This window comes from Petromyzon marinus, chromosome 27 (genome assembly GCF_048934315.1).
Source record: "Petromyzon marinus isolate PM22_M1 ecotype Great Lakes invasive population chromosome 27, UKy_Petmar_22M1.pri1.0, whole genome shotgun sequence".
Taxonomy (NCBI): domain Eukaryota; kingdom Metazoa; phylum Chordata; class Hyperoartia; order Petromyzontiformes; family Petromyzontidae; genus Petromyzon; species Petromyzon marinus.
Genome location: NC_133693.1, coordinates 11259215 through 11274179, shown reverse-complemented (window position 1 = coordinate 11274179; position 14965 = coordinate 11259215). Strand labels below are relative to the sequence as shown.

General features: G+C 43.9%; 1 protein-coding gene across 3 annotated transcripts in view; it reads left to right on the top strand.

The window, feature by feature from the left end:
* The window catches only part of LOC116946536 (doublecortin domain-containing protein 2-like), a 67699-nt gene that overhangs the window by 38414 nt on the left and 14320 nt on the right, over positions 1-14965 (top strand). The gene's annotated exons all lie outside the window — the stretch shown is intronic.

Here is a 14965-nt window from a genome sequence, read left to right as displayed (position 1 = left end):
GGCGGTATAGTCATGGTGACAGGAAGAGAGGTGCAAGTGGTTAAGGAGGGGTTGGGGTAGGCCTGGTCCTAGCCGAGGGGCAGGGATAGCAGTAGGTATAGTGATAGAGGTAGTGATAGGGGTATAGTGAAAGGGGTAGGGATAGGCCTGGTCATAGCTGGGGAGAGGGGTGGGGGGTGCTAGGGAGAAGAGATGGGTTTTAAGGGAGGAAGGGAAACTGGTCCTGGGCCTCCCCTAGCTCGACTCAGCCTCAACATGTTTAGCTGGAGCGATGGTGTAAACATCGCCACTGGGGAGACAAAGGTGGCCCGGCGTGGAACTGTCTGCCCACCCCCTCCTGTGCCATGTTGGCCTTTATAGGTGCTTGATAACAGCATATTCCCCAGCAGTATGTTTAAGGCTCTATGGGGAATATGTCTTTAACTTGTTTTATGTTTGGAGCGGTGGTGCAGTGGTTAGCGCACTGCACTTCCAAATAAACTGTTTTAAATTTTGACTTAAACTTTCGTGACTGCAGGAATTCATATTATTTGGTTCTTTCAGTAAAGTCACGTAGATAAAATAAAATGAAAGGGGTTAGCCTCGAAAGGCAAACTGTTTATGAAGGTTTGGCGTAGCTCAAGTGTATCAGCAGCACCAGCAGCATGGGCAGGGCAGCATTGCTAATGCAGCAGCAATGCCAATGTAGCAGCAATGCCAATGCAGCAGCAATGCCAATGCAGCAGCAATGTCATTGCAGCAGCAATGCCAATGTAGCAGCAATGCCAATGCAGCAGCAATACCAATGCAGCAGCAATGCCAATGCAGCAGCAATGCCAATGCAGCATCAATGCCAATGCAGCAGCAATGCCAATGCAGCAAAGGGCCGCCAGGAAATCACTGCACCCCGCTCCACACACCACACTGCTGACGGTGGATGTTGATTGACAAGAAATCACAAGTCAAGTCATGACCCAAAGTGGTTGATGACATCTTTCCTCTCGGTTGAAACTGTGCCTGTGTCTGTATATATGGATGGCTTCATGAACTAATCTTTGTTGATAGCCAGTAGGCTTGCAAAGTACCATCGTCTTAGAGAAATCTATTTCGTGTGAGCCAGCCGCATTAAAATAATGATCAGCCACGGCAGAAGAAATTGGTCCTGCCGTATTTCAAATCTGTTTTATTTTACCAGGTAAGGCCCACTGAGCTATATAGCTCTTTTTCAGAAGCGACCTCACCACAGCTGATGGCCCAATTAAGTGGCTTATCACGTGGAATTGTATAGCAGCCATGTTTCTAAATGTTGAGGGGAAAACCGGAGGAGTTGGATAAAAATCTGCGCGACCACGGCGAAAATATTCGAACTCCAAATATACAGGCGACCTCCTGTATACCAGGCGAGGTAGTTTACATTTCGCCACCGTGGCGCCCGACGAACCCGGCGACCCAATTTTGATTTCCTCGCACAGCCAATATCAAGAATGAATATCTGAACTGGTTCTGGGCCTCCGCTTGTGCAGAGGTCTATGCCAACTTGTCAACATCGTCCCTATACATTGGCACTCGCGAGTTCGATTCCCAGATTCGGCCGACATCAGTGGCGAGTGAAAACAACTAACCTGACCCTGTGCCCCCCTTTTGCATGTATGTATGTTGAACTTCTTTCTCACCGTACGTAGCCAACCAGCGTGGTAAAGTACGGTCAAACAATTCCTTATGACTAACATGGCATGGAAAGACTTTCATCTCGCAGTGGACGAACAACAAGGCTCTAAATAATAATTATGATTCAGCATCATCACAATCCATGGGCAGATAGGTGTCCGCTGCTCATTTCGTCATTTGTTTCCACTTTTCTCTGTCTTGTGCCACTATGCTCAAGTAGCACCTCATCCTTCTGGCATCAATCTCTTTATGTCGTCGTCATCAAGCCACTCTCTGTGAGGTCTTCCTCTCTTTCCGGTCCCTTCCATTTATCCGAACAACAACAACAAACTTAAAATTTTGATTTAAAGCTTTCGTGACTACAGTAATTCATATTCTTAGTTCTGTCGGTAAAGTCACGTTGAAGGGAAACAATAAAATAATAAAATATATATAAAACAATAAAAATTCTCACGACGTTTCGACCATAACACAAACGGTCGTCATCAGGTGTGTCGGTTTTACCGAAAGAACTAACAAACTTTAAATTTTCCTGTTATTGTCCATCCTCCATAGTGCCAGTTTCCTCCTCACCACTGCCTGCATAAGGTCTTCTTCTATTGTGCAAGCTTTTTCTTACTTTGCATTATTATTGTATTATTATTATCATGTAAGCTCGTGTACATCAACACAGCAGGTGATCGTTCTTCCTTGCTAGGGGAAATACAGATCATGAGGCCACCAGTGCGTCATTCTGAGCAGCTGTTAGCACTCACACACTCTCAGGCCGCTGCCCCTGGCTAAGCCCTTCATCATCATCATCAATATCGTGAGCCGTGATCTATTTGCTGTTGGATGATAGCTTGTATGTACGTATGTAGAATTTATTTTAAACGACAAACTAAACTAAAACATTGCTTCACGGGAGATTATATGACCGTAGTAGCTATAGGAATGGTATAAAAAAACAGCATCACTATGCACCTATTGATTCACTTTATCTAGCGTAGTGTTTACAGAATTAATGCGTTGTAAACGGCATACACACGAGCGGATTTCACCACTCCAGCTGGTCGTGCTCGCTCTCGGACAGCTTCGTCTCCTGTGGCCGCCACTGCACCGTTCGCCCCCGTCACCGGTCGTGCTCTCACACCGTGATAATTCCAGGCTCTGTCCAACTCATGCGTGTATTGGTTAGTGTATTCAAGACCTTCGAGTGCAGGTCAAGTGACTGAAGTCACGCTGCTAAGCAACTTCGAGAGACTCGTAGCTAATCCCGGAAGTGAGCGCTCAGGGATAAACAAACCTGCCGGGGCTGCAGAGTAATGTGTCTTTGCAAAACGACGGGCGCCATCGACCCAAATACGATCGCTCCATTTACAGATGTGAGCGGTAATGAAAAGTAGATGTTTGTAACTTTCCCATGACTTCCTTAATTGATTCACATTTTTAAAGTTATTCATGAATTACCAATTAATGGCAGTTTTTTTGTCAGACCAAAATGCTGCACATGGGCCTTCCCATGCCACGTCGATCACGGAGACGGCGTGATCATGCTTCAACACGCCTTGGTGATGGGAACACCCTCTAGGCCAGGGGACGGGAACCTCTTTGGCTGAGAGAGCCAGGAAAGCCACATATTTTAAAATACATTTCCGTGAGAGCCATGTGATATTTATTCGTCGTGATTTTTTGTTATTTTATTTTCACCTACGTGACTTTACCCAATATAACCAAAGAGTATAGCCATATGATATTTTTTAACACTGAATACAACTAAATGCGTATATTTTTAACTAAGACCACCAATTGTAGAATATAATAAGTCTCTGAATGTATCCTTTTTAATAACGTTATTATACCAATAAACAATAATAAATAAAATACTTCTACTTTGGTTCTTTCGGTAAAGTCACATAGAATGAGAATAAAATAATAAATTGATAAAATAAAATAACACAATATTCTCACGACGTTTCGGCCACAACACAAGCGGCCTCCAGACAGTCTCGTCCCTTAACCTGATGAAGGCCACTTGTGATGTGGCCGAAACGTCGTGAGAATATTATTGTTATTTTATTTGATCAATTTATTATTTTATTCTCATTCTACGTGATTTTACCTAAAGAACCAAAGAAGATGAATCCTTGTAGTCACGAAAGCTTTAAATCGAAAAATACTTCTTACCATTAATGCGACTTCTGGTGCTGCATGGTTTTGCTGATGGCTTTGTAGTCTGGTTGATACGTGGTGAGGTTAAGCTTCATGCAGGCGTTGAGGCTTTCATCCGTTAAACGGGATCGTAGGTTGGTCTTGATGTTTTTTAGATGTGAGAACGACTGCTCAAATGAATACGTAGAACCAAACATGGTCAATACAGCAATACTCACACGCTGCAGTGTGTGGTATGTGACAGGAAGCGCGTTCCATGTTTTGACAATCAGCTGGTCTGCGGGTTGAAGTTTTCTCATTTCTGTCCACTTGTGTTTGCTCGTCAGCTCTGCTTGCTGTCGTTCAAGTCTTTCCAAATCTTCATTCAGTGACTTGAACTTATTCACCCACATGTCTGAGGCCTTCAGGTCAGCAACTTCCAGCTCAAAATCTCTGATGGAGACACCAGGGATGTAACTCAGGTCGGCTTTGTCCACTGCACACTCGTGTGGATGAGTGATGAACTTGAAAAGACGAGTGTGCTCACGAAATTCTCCAAAGCGTGCTTTGAATGACTGCTGGAGATCAGATGTGAGGCCAGCTAGCTGCTGGAGATCAAAATGTTGAACGGGGTCACTTGCTGTGTACGCATCTTTAAATTCTCTCAGTTTTTCAAAGTGCAGTAAACGACCTGTTTTAATATCCACGATGAAGAGTTCCAGCTTGTTTTCAAATGCAAACACTGCTTGTTGAAGGGATAAGACTGTATTTCAAATGCCTTGCATTTTCACATTGAGCTGGTTCAGATGTCCAGTCATGTCCACAAGATAGTAAAACTTCAGGAGCCACTCAGTGTTAGCTAGCTCAGGATGCTCGACATCTTTCATTTCAAGAAAAGTCCGGATTTCATGTTGACGAAGAAGCGCTACAAATCCTCTGTTTTTCCCCACCATACACGGGGCACCGTCAGTACACACCGAAATAAGCTTATCCATCGGTAGATTTTTTTCTTTAGCGAACTCAATGAAAGACTTGAATAAATCCTCCCCTCTTGTTGACCCTTTCATTGGCAAAACAGCAAGACTTTCCTCATGCAGTGTGTCACCGGCAGCGTACCTTGCAATCACACTGAACTGGGATAAATGACTTACGTCTGTTGACTCATCCAAGGGAAAAGTATGGCGCTGCATTTATGTCCTTCACTTGTGTTTCCTCCACTTGATTTGCCATCATCATGGTACGATCGTGAACAGTTTTTGCTGACAGAGGCATGTCTTTTATTCATTTGATTGTCTTGTCTTTATCTGAAAAGTCGTCAAAAAGTTCGTTGGCCACATCAAGCATGAATGTTTTGGCATACTGGCCATCTGTGAATGGCTTTCTGTTCCTCACAATTGCTAAAGAACCAGCAAAGCTAGCCGAATTGCTGCTGACGAGCTTGCACTCTGGACAGTAGCTCTTGGCATGCCTTCTTTCTGCTGTCCCCCGCTGGATATTTCGATGCAAATGTAGCATGGCGTGTGTCGAAGTGCCGCTTTATATTTGACCGTTTCATCGATTAAATTTTATCATTGCATATTAGACACACCGCAGAACCTGCTCTCTCCACAAAGGCGAATTCTTCTGTCCATTTGTGCTGAAATGTGCGGTACTCCTCATCTCTTTTTCTTTTCGCCATCTTCTTCATCAAAAGGGTTTGCTCTGCATAAATTATCTAGCTGACTATTTGATTAAAAGGACAGAAGTTTACTTCTTGACCTCACAACGACCCGCAGGCTACCGCATTATCCAATAAAAATAGAGTTTTGGTGTCGGACAGCCAGGATTGGCTGAGCCACCTGCAACCCTGAGCAGGAGCGGTAGAAAATGGATGGATGGATTAAAATGCATGAGAATGTTTTGTATTTTAAACGTTATTTTTAACACTGTGATTTCTGTAATGTTTTACTTTAATGTCAGCGGAATTATTCATTACTTATGTTAAGAAATCTTCTTTGGTTCTTTCAAAAGAACTAAAGAAGATGCATCCTTGCAGTCACAAAAGCTTTAAATCGAAATTTAATGTTAAGAAATGTCAGCTAAGATTTATTTGCGAGCCAGATGCAGTCATCAAAAGAGCCACATCTGGCTCGCGAGCCATAGGTTGCCAACCCCTGCTAGTCGAGGCAGACAGAGATACCCCACGTAGATCGATACAGCGGCTCCAGTTCATGCAAAATGCAGCCGCCCAGATGTGCCTACGTACGTGTGTTGAACTTTTCTTTGCACCGTACATCGCCGACCATGCTAATCGGAGGTGTGGGGGAAGGACAACAAACTAAAGACAAAAATCAGTTCTAAAGAAATTTATTTTCAATCTAGATTTAAAAAAGTATATATGATGATCAGGGCGGGTTAGCCGATCTGAACAAACTACGCCTACGCTCCGCGGCTTGCACTGGCTACTGGTCCGCTTCCACATCCAATATAAGGTTGCTGTTTTCCTAACCTACAAAGCACTGCATGGCTTGGCTACTGTGTGCCTGCAAAACCGCATCACCCTCCAATCCTCAGGCACATATACACTCCGTTCATCAGGAACGGCAATGTATGTATGTAGAACTTCTTTCACACCGTACGTAGGCAGCCATGCTAATCGGAGGTGCGGGAAAAGGACAACAGACTAAACAGAAAAAGCAGTTCTAAATGACTAAGTTTTCAATCTGGGTGATTTAAAAGTACATTTCTCCAATGGCTTCCGCATATCGGAAGGAAGAGCGTTCCAGACTGCCGCAGAAGTGCACCTGAAAGCGCCACGAGATGCGATGACTGTCTTTGTTCAATTGCCAGCCAGAAGCTGCAGTGAGAATGACTGGAGTTTGTGTGATGGTTTACGCTCCTTTACGAGATAAGCAAGATATTGTGGTTCATTTGTGGCACAAACTTCGTGTGTAATGATTGCGACCCTATAATGTATTCGTTCAACAACCGGAAACGAATGCCAGACGTCCCGTATAGTAGTGAACTGTAATAATCAAGCCTTGTTGATAAATGCTACATGCCGCCGTGTTGGCTATGTCACAACTCAATAGTGGCCGAATGTGTCGTACAGTCCTGATATGAAAATTGCAAGACCTGAGTAGATTTTGCATGTGGTGATCAAACGACATTCTGGTTGGGTCTGGTGCCCAAGCACCAAGCACTTTCGCCTGAGCCTGAGTGCCAACCAGCAGAACCTCCGATTTTTTTGGGATTAAGCAGCATTTCGTTTTGTGCAAACCACACGTGCACCGCTCACGTGCAATCTAACTTTGACTTCACTGCGATGCACAATTGTGTATCATCAGCATATTGATGGAACTTGATGTCATGCGATGAGATGACATCGGCGATCGGAGAGACATATGTTGAACATAGGAAGGGCCCGAGAGCAGACCCATGTGGTATGCCAACTAGGGACGGAATAGGGGATGACTGTTCGTCATCCAGCTTGACGAACTGTGATCGACCATGTAGGTATGACTCGATCCACCCCAGTGCCGTATTCACTGAACCTTGACCTTAGCCGCCCGATGAGTATCTCATGGTCGATGGCGTCGAAGGTGGCTGAGAGATGGAGGCCAACCAACATCAGGGATGCATCAGTGATCTTTAGTGGAGCCATCTGAGTGCTGAGAAATTTCCGGTACGCCGACTGCAACGGGTTGAATCTGCCTGTCGCAGCGACGTGGGATGAAGTAACCGCTTCAGACAAATGTGCTCTATGACCTTTGAAATCGTACTCAGTTTTGAAATCGGGTGATAGTTTGCGGGGTCACTATGGCACAAGCCTGGACTTGCCCACCCCAGGATTTTTTCACCCGACGCTTGGGGGATGAAGCCTTCTCGAGCGCAGCCCCAAAAATCTGGAACACCCCGCCAGCCTGTACTCAGAATTGCCTTCCCATACTATAAATTATATTTATTTACTTATTTATTTTCGTGTACTACTTACTTTTTATGCTATTCGTTGCGCACGGTCGCAGTTTACTCTGTTCAGTCAGTGGTAGCCGCTGAGGTCGTGACGGGTTTCCCTTCTCATTCCTGTTGCTCTGTGCCCCACCCCGTTATCGTTCCCGTTCTTATGGTAACGTGCACCGATGCGATATAGGCACGTAAAATAAAGGTCGATTGATTGATACGTTGTCACGCCGGTCAGTGCGGGTTGGTGAAGGCCCCAGTTTAGATATCATTTGCCGCTGATGTTAGTTGTGGCCGGGAATCAAACTCAGGTGGCTGGGCTCATAGGGCAGTTCGCTAACCGCCGCTTTACCCTGCCGTTGTACATGACTCTAATCATGATGATAATTTGTATTTACACTACGTAAATATTATGTACACATTGAATTACGTTAATACGGTAACACCCATTTAATGAATTCATTTATTAAAGCAACAGTAACAGCAATGCACTATATACTGTAGCGCAATATTCCCACATTTTAACAAGAAAAAAACTAGCTCTGCTTATGATGTATCGAGCACAGGGTCTGGATTGCTTTCAATTTCATCCGTCCGCGATGCGTGGTGCATTTAGGGTAATTGTCTATTTCACTAATGGGTGAAAGCCAACCTGTATTAAATATTCACAAGAGGGCAATGAAATAATTGGTAAAACTCTAAGGTTTCTGCTTGGGCGCATTCAAGCGCGTGCCGCTGGTACCGTTAATTGTTTATGGGTTTAAGTAAGTTGAACCCAGCTTCAAAATATAATTGCTTAAGTGTGACATTTCATGGTCATGCTCAATACTTCTTTGCGGTGAATTATAATTTCTTACGTGGTGTACAGAGAACAATAAATTAGCTTCTGTTTCAATATGAATGCCAATTGAAACCAAGAAAGTGGGTACTTGATGGAATCATGAACAATATTTTCCTTTTCTCCATTACGCATACATCTGAGTTGTCACCTGAGGCCATTAAATTTAGCTTTTCACTTAATTTGGTACAATTCCAGCGCTGGGAATTAAAAAGCGGAGCTTGTCGGAAAGTAAAGCAGCCCCGAGTGTGGATAAATTACATCACCAGAAGGGATCTCAGAAGTAGTTCTGTAATATCTCCTTCCATGAATCCTTCTCCGAAAACGAGGCTCCACACAGATATCAAATTTTAACTACACTAAACTTATTTGTATTTGTCCAGGTAAGGCCTACTGAACTATATAGCTCTTTTTGAGAATCGACCTGGCATCAAATGATAGCTCAAAGAAAGTGGCTTATCATGCAGAAATTTATATCAGCCAAATACTCTAAACGCGTGATGTTGATTCTTAATGTGGAGGGAAAACCCGGAGGACCCGGAGAAAAATTCACACGACCAAGGGGAGGGAGACACGCAAACTCCAAATATACAGACATCAGGGTCGCGATCGAACCTACGAACCCACGGACCAGGTGCCACTGTAGTGGGATGTTAACTACCTCGCCTGGTGTACACGAGGTCGTAAGTTCGATCCCGACCCTGATGCCTGCTGTATATTCCGAGTTGACATGCTTCTCCCCATAGTCACGTGGATTTCTCTCCAGGTCCTCCGTTTTTCCCCTCCACATTTAGAAACATCCATTTACAGTATTTGGCTGCTATACATTTCCACATTGATAAGCCCCTCAGTTCAGCTATCATTTGTGGCAAGGTCGCTTCTGAAAAAGAGCTATATAGATCAGTGGGCCTTACCTGGTAGAATAAAATATAGTATAGTAGTAAGACGTCCTGTATACCAGATGAGGTTATTAACATCTCGCCACCCTGGCGCCCATTTAGAATAACGTTGGCTAAAAAATAAAGTAATGACAACATAAGCCTGTCTGTTCCAAGTCACCTTTGGTTTAAGTGGGATCTTGGTTTTGAAAAAAATATGTCCAAGTGCGTAAAACACCTTTAAAACAAGAAAAAATATTCACGGAACAATAAATGATAACATTCGAGTAGTGGTTTGAGCAAACCGAGAGCACAGCTGCCTTCTGGGAGGCTGGCCAGGCGCAAGTCGCTCGCATCTCGGTGCCTTTGTTTGCGCTGATAAAGCCCCTTTTTGGCATCGCTCTGTTTTGATCTGCTGCTAAGTAACTGGTTTGATAATTTCAGCTCACGTTCCAAGCAAGCTGGAGCGGATAAAGCGGGGCAAAAGAAAGGGCAAGAGAATTCAAACTGTGCCTGCCAGTCAATCGCATAGGCGTTTACTTCAGCCTAAATCTCTGCATTCGCGTGAGTATCGTCTTCCATTGAGACAGATGTACAGAGCCCCCACACATCCCACTATCGTGTATATATCGAGCACGATACAATGTGGCCTAAGTTACGATTCCAGAGCTCCGATACAACTGAGGGGTTACGGAAATGACTTTGCTGTGTGTGATTGAAAACTAATTTCTTTAGAATGTATTTTTGTGTTTAGCCTGTTGTCCTTCACCCGCACCTCCGATTAACACGGTTGGCTACGCAGGGTGCGAAAGAAGTTAAATGTACAATACATGCATACGTTGTGACCCGTACCTGACTTGACCTCGGGTTGTCACCCGTCCTGGATTTTTTGTTGAGGTAGCCCTCCTGGGAAATCTCTAAGTGTCCCCGTGATATCAAGCTTCAAGAGTCGTCCCGCTCGTTTTGTTAATAGCTACATGGGGTACTGCCTTCGTATTCCCAGTTGTCTTGACAACTTTGCAAAAGCTAAGCCACATCAAGCCTCGTAATGACTTTATGTAAATCCCTGTCTTAAAAAAAAAAACATCTAGTACCCATGCTAAACTGTGACCTCTTGATGGTCTGCACGGTCCATGCATTACTGCATCGCGAGTTTGAAAACAGACGTCACCTCCCGTAGATTGTTGTTGTCCGTGCACAGAATAGTTAGTTAATGAATATAAATGTATTTTTTTTATATGCGCAGCCCTTTGTCAATCCGCTGCTGGATTGAAGGCTTTGTCATAATTAGAATCAGAATTTTGATTGAAAGCTTTCGTGACTGGAAGGATTCATTTTCTTGGTTCTTCCGGTAAAGTCACGTAGAAGGGAAACAATAAAATAATAAAAATATAAAACAATAAAAACCACAGCAAGATAATTTTCTTGCTGTGGTTTCCACACCTGATGATGATTGCTTGTGTTGCAATCGAAACGTCGTGAGGATTTTATTGTTTTATATTTTTATTATGTTGTTTCCCTTCTACGTGACTTTACCGAAAGAACCAATAATATAGAATCAGAATCTTTATTTAGACCGGAGGAACGTGATGAGCTATAAAGCTCTTTTCCACAGACGTCTAGTAGGTTTCACAGATGTCCAGCCAGACCAACTATGTTGGTCATGGGGATTGTTCGACCATACTTCACCACACTGGTCAGTGCGAGTTGGTAGTCTATCCACAGCACTGTGATATAAGCGGAATCCAACAAGTGCTCATAGTTTGTACTGTATTAAATCATTGTTATTCATCTTCTTTGGTTCTTTCGGTAAAGTCACGTAGAATGAGAATAAAATAATAAATTGATAAAATAAAATAACACAAGAATATTCTCACGACGTTTCGGCCACAACACAAGCGGCCTGCATCAGGTGAAGGGACGAGACTGTCTGGTAGGACAGCGCTGGAGTGAAAGAGCCACGTTCAGATCGCGACCTTTAAGCTGTGTGAGAGGAAACAAAGCGCCTTGACAAAGGAATTAGCATATAATTTAGCATTGAAATGGCTGAGTGATTAGCTTGTGACTGGTCACAGAAATAGCTATGTTAAAAGTTAAAGCATACACATCCGCAGAGGCACCCCTTGACTTTACCGAAAGAACCAAAGAAGATGAATCATTGCAGTCACGAAAGCTTTAAATCGAAATTCATTGTTATTCAGTTAGTGAATTAATATATAGTATCCCTTACCATATAGACTCGTCAAGTTAAATATTTTTTCTTGAAAGAAACACGCGTGATATTGTACAGAATTCACGGCTGGAATTAATTTGGTGTTCCGAGTTGGAAACAAGACGTTCTTACGACGAGTTACATCACTTCGCCATCCAGGGCCACGCGACGCGCAGTGCAAAAGGTCTCTCAGAATTGTGAAGCCGATGGCGACCGCATTCACAAACCGTAGACGCGATATATAAAACACGTGCCGTGTGAATTGGGTCCCCTACCGCTGGTGCTCTTCGGTGGCCAAACTTTGAGAGCCGAATGTGAGTTGTCATAATAACTCACAAACAAACACCTTGTTGTGAAAGATCCAACGCAGAAGATCCCCGCTCCTGATCTTCCACGAAGCTGATGGTCTATCCTGAACCGCATCTACTGCTGGACAAACCGTGGCAGATGCGGACACCTGATGCACGAGTGGGAAATTAAAAACTCTCTAGAAGTGTGCGACTGCGGCCATCCAGAACAGATCGTACAAACTATAACGACGCAATAATGCCCGACCCACAAAAAAATACGAAAGAGGCATCGCAGCGATACACTCCGCTACTCCTGACGCGGTTGTCTGGCTTGACCACCTGAATGTAACATTGTAGTTGTTGCTCTGCGTCTACATCATCAGCCGTACGATAGAAAAGAAGTCTCCATCTCGCCAGCATTGGTGCCCACGATGGGAAGCCTTCACGCCCCAAATCCACAATGTGGCTTTGTAACGATAATGCAAATAACACAAACTAATGGAATATTAAGCATTGAGTAAAACCATTTTAACGGGGGCCTTATACGTAATGTTTCCATGACAAAACAATAGGTGTATTGTTGGTGGTACAATAACAAGGAGACTCCCAAATGGGATGTTTGTTCAATTCTGCTAATGATTGTTTTGCACGTGGGCATAAACTGTTATGGCCCCGGAGTAAACTCATTGATGCGAGTGGACTACGCTTAAGAGGTCTGCACGGATGGACTCACCAATCCGCTTGCTGTGCTGCCAATGTCCATGTCATCTAGCACAGCAGGTTTTCAGCATTCCACAAAAAACGGCACGATCCGGTCCCGGACCCTTTGCCTGCGGTGCCTTGCCAGGGCAAGGAGAATTGTTCGACATTCTTCGGAAATTACAATCGCCTGGGCCTTGGCCTGGCACGACGAGGACAGGGGAACTCTCCAGCGCGTGCAACGCCTCCAACGTTGGACAGGGCCGGAGGCCTTGTTGTTGTTCGAGAGAGAGAGAGAAGGGACGGCGTTCACTGATCTGCTTCGACCTGATGAAATATCACCCGATCTAATGCGGCGCCCTACCTCCCCCACCCCGTAACAACGAACAAACGGCATTGCACTTAGCGCGGGTGGGAAAGTGGCCCCCCGCCCCCCGCCTAACGCGCCACTGCCACGAAACGGATCCGAGTTAAACTTCGTTAAAGTTTAACTCGGGTCAATGGGTGAAACAAGTTTCAGCATTGAGCAAAGAGCCTTAAGTGCTACGGTACCCCAAAGTGCTTCGACAAACGGTAATTTATTCATACGTACATGACGACCATATTCTCCAGGTTATAAGACACGCTGTCACACACTTTAAATCAAAACGATATGCGGGGCATCTTATATTCTGGAAGATGTGTAGGTGTCTGTATGTGCCCACACATTTGATTTATTACAGCTTTATTGACTCTGGGGACAAGTTTCGGGTGTGTATTGCTTTCCGGAGTGTCTTAAAATCCGGTAACAGAGCAAGCAATGTAATTGAGATTGTCAAGTGTTTATACATTTGGCTCCCTTATGTTGAGTGAAACGGTGCATTACATAGAAGTTTTGATTGTAAGATATTTATCTGTTGCATCACATTATTTGATATGTTGACCTCATAGCTGTCAGTCCCACGCATTCCATACAATGTTTATTTGCTTTCTATGGACAGGATTTATGCAAGCCTCGACTTGCCTGCTCTGGAGTTTAATCTCAAGGTACACAAGCATAAGCCCTCGCTGTTTAATGTCCCTGCCACTTTAATACGTTTTTTTTTTCCCCACAGATCACTAGACATTCTTTGTGGTATGAGATATTTAATGCATTTTTTGGTTAACCAGCAACGGGAAAACCTGAGACCTACAAATTCAATTAAGTGCAAAACATTGTGGCACGTCTATTAAAGATTTACCAGCTGGACTCTTGTAGTGTTCAACACCATCAGAATATCAACATGACCATATGTTCTCAAACCTGTGTTGTTCTGTAGAATACCAGTCCTGTCCTTAAAACCATGATGAAGCCGCTCATCAACGTAAGCCTGATTCCCATCAAGCAAGATTCTTAAAGCAGGTCGCTTATCGAATGAGATAAGCCACAGCAACTAATTAATTCCCGCACTCTCTCCAGTGATGTTCTCGTTCACATCTATATCTATATTCTTAGAATGCTCATAAGCACGAAGTCAATTGCCTAAAACAACTTTCTTTTTATTTGTTTACGTTAGGATCTTCCATCAATTCTGCCTCCTGCACTCTTGTCAGTAAATAGACCGATTGTGATTGATGGCAAACATGTCAGTCTGCTTGGATGTGACTTCACTATGAATTCAGCTACATTTTAAATAACTTTTAGTCAATGTTATTTCAGACGAACCTGGCTTAAAACAAATACACTTGCTGGCTCAGAGCGCGCACGTCTCCTGGTGGGTTCAGTGCGTGTGTCTTACGATCCAAGTGCGGACTCTGGCGCCCGATGCAGGATGTGAATAACATCGGCAAAATTCAGAAATGTAAACGATGCCGATTCATCTTCTTTGGTTCTTTCGGTAAAGTCACGTAGAATGAGAATAAAATAATAAAATAACACGATAAAATTCTCACGACGTTTCGGCCACAACGCAAGCGGCCGTCTTCAGGTGAAAGGTACAGACCTGTCGGGACGACAGAGACATTGAAGCCGCTTGCGTTGTGGCCGAAACGTCGTGAGAATTTCATTGTGTTATTTTATTATTGTATTCTCATTCTACGTGACTTTACCGAAAGAACCAAAGAAGATGAATCCTTGCAGTCACGAAAGCTTTCAATCGAAAGATGCCGATTCATTGACTGAAACAAATATCTACGTTCGTGATATCGTGAGCATGAAAAAAAAATCGTTATTGCTTTACATCACGTGCACGTCGAGTGAATTTGCTGTTATCTGATTGGTCCGTTGTGAACTCTGCACCCACCAGGGGGGCTCTACATTCACCACATTGCCAACACACACCTCTGACCGTCGCCTGATGAAGCCAGTTGTAAT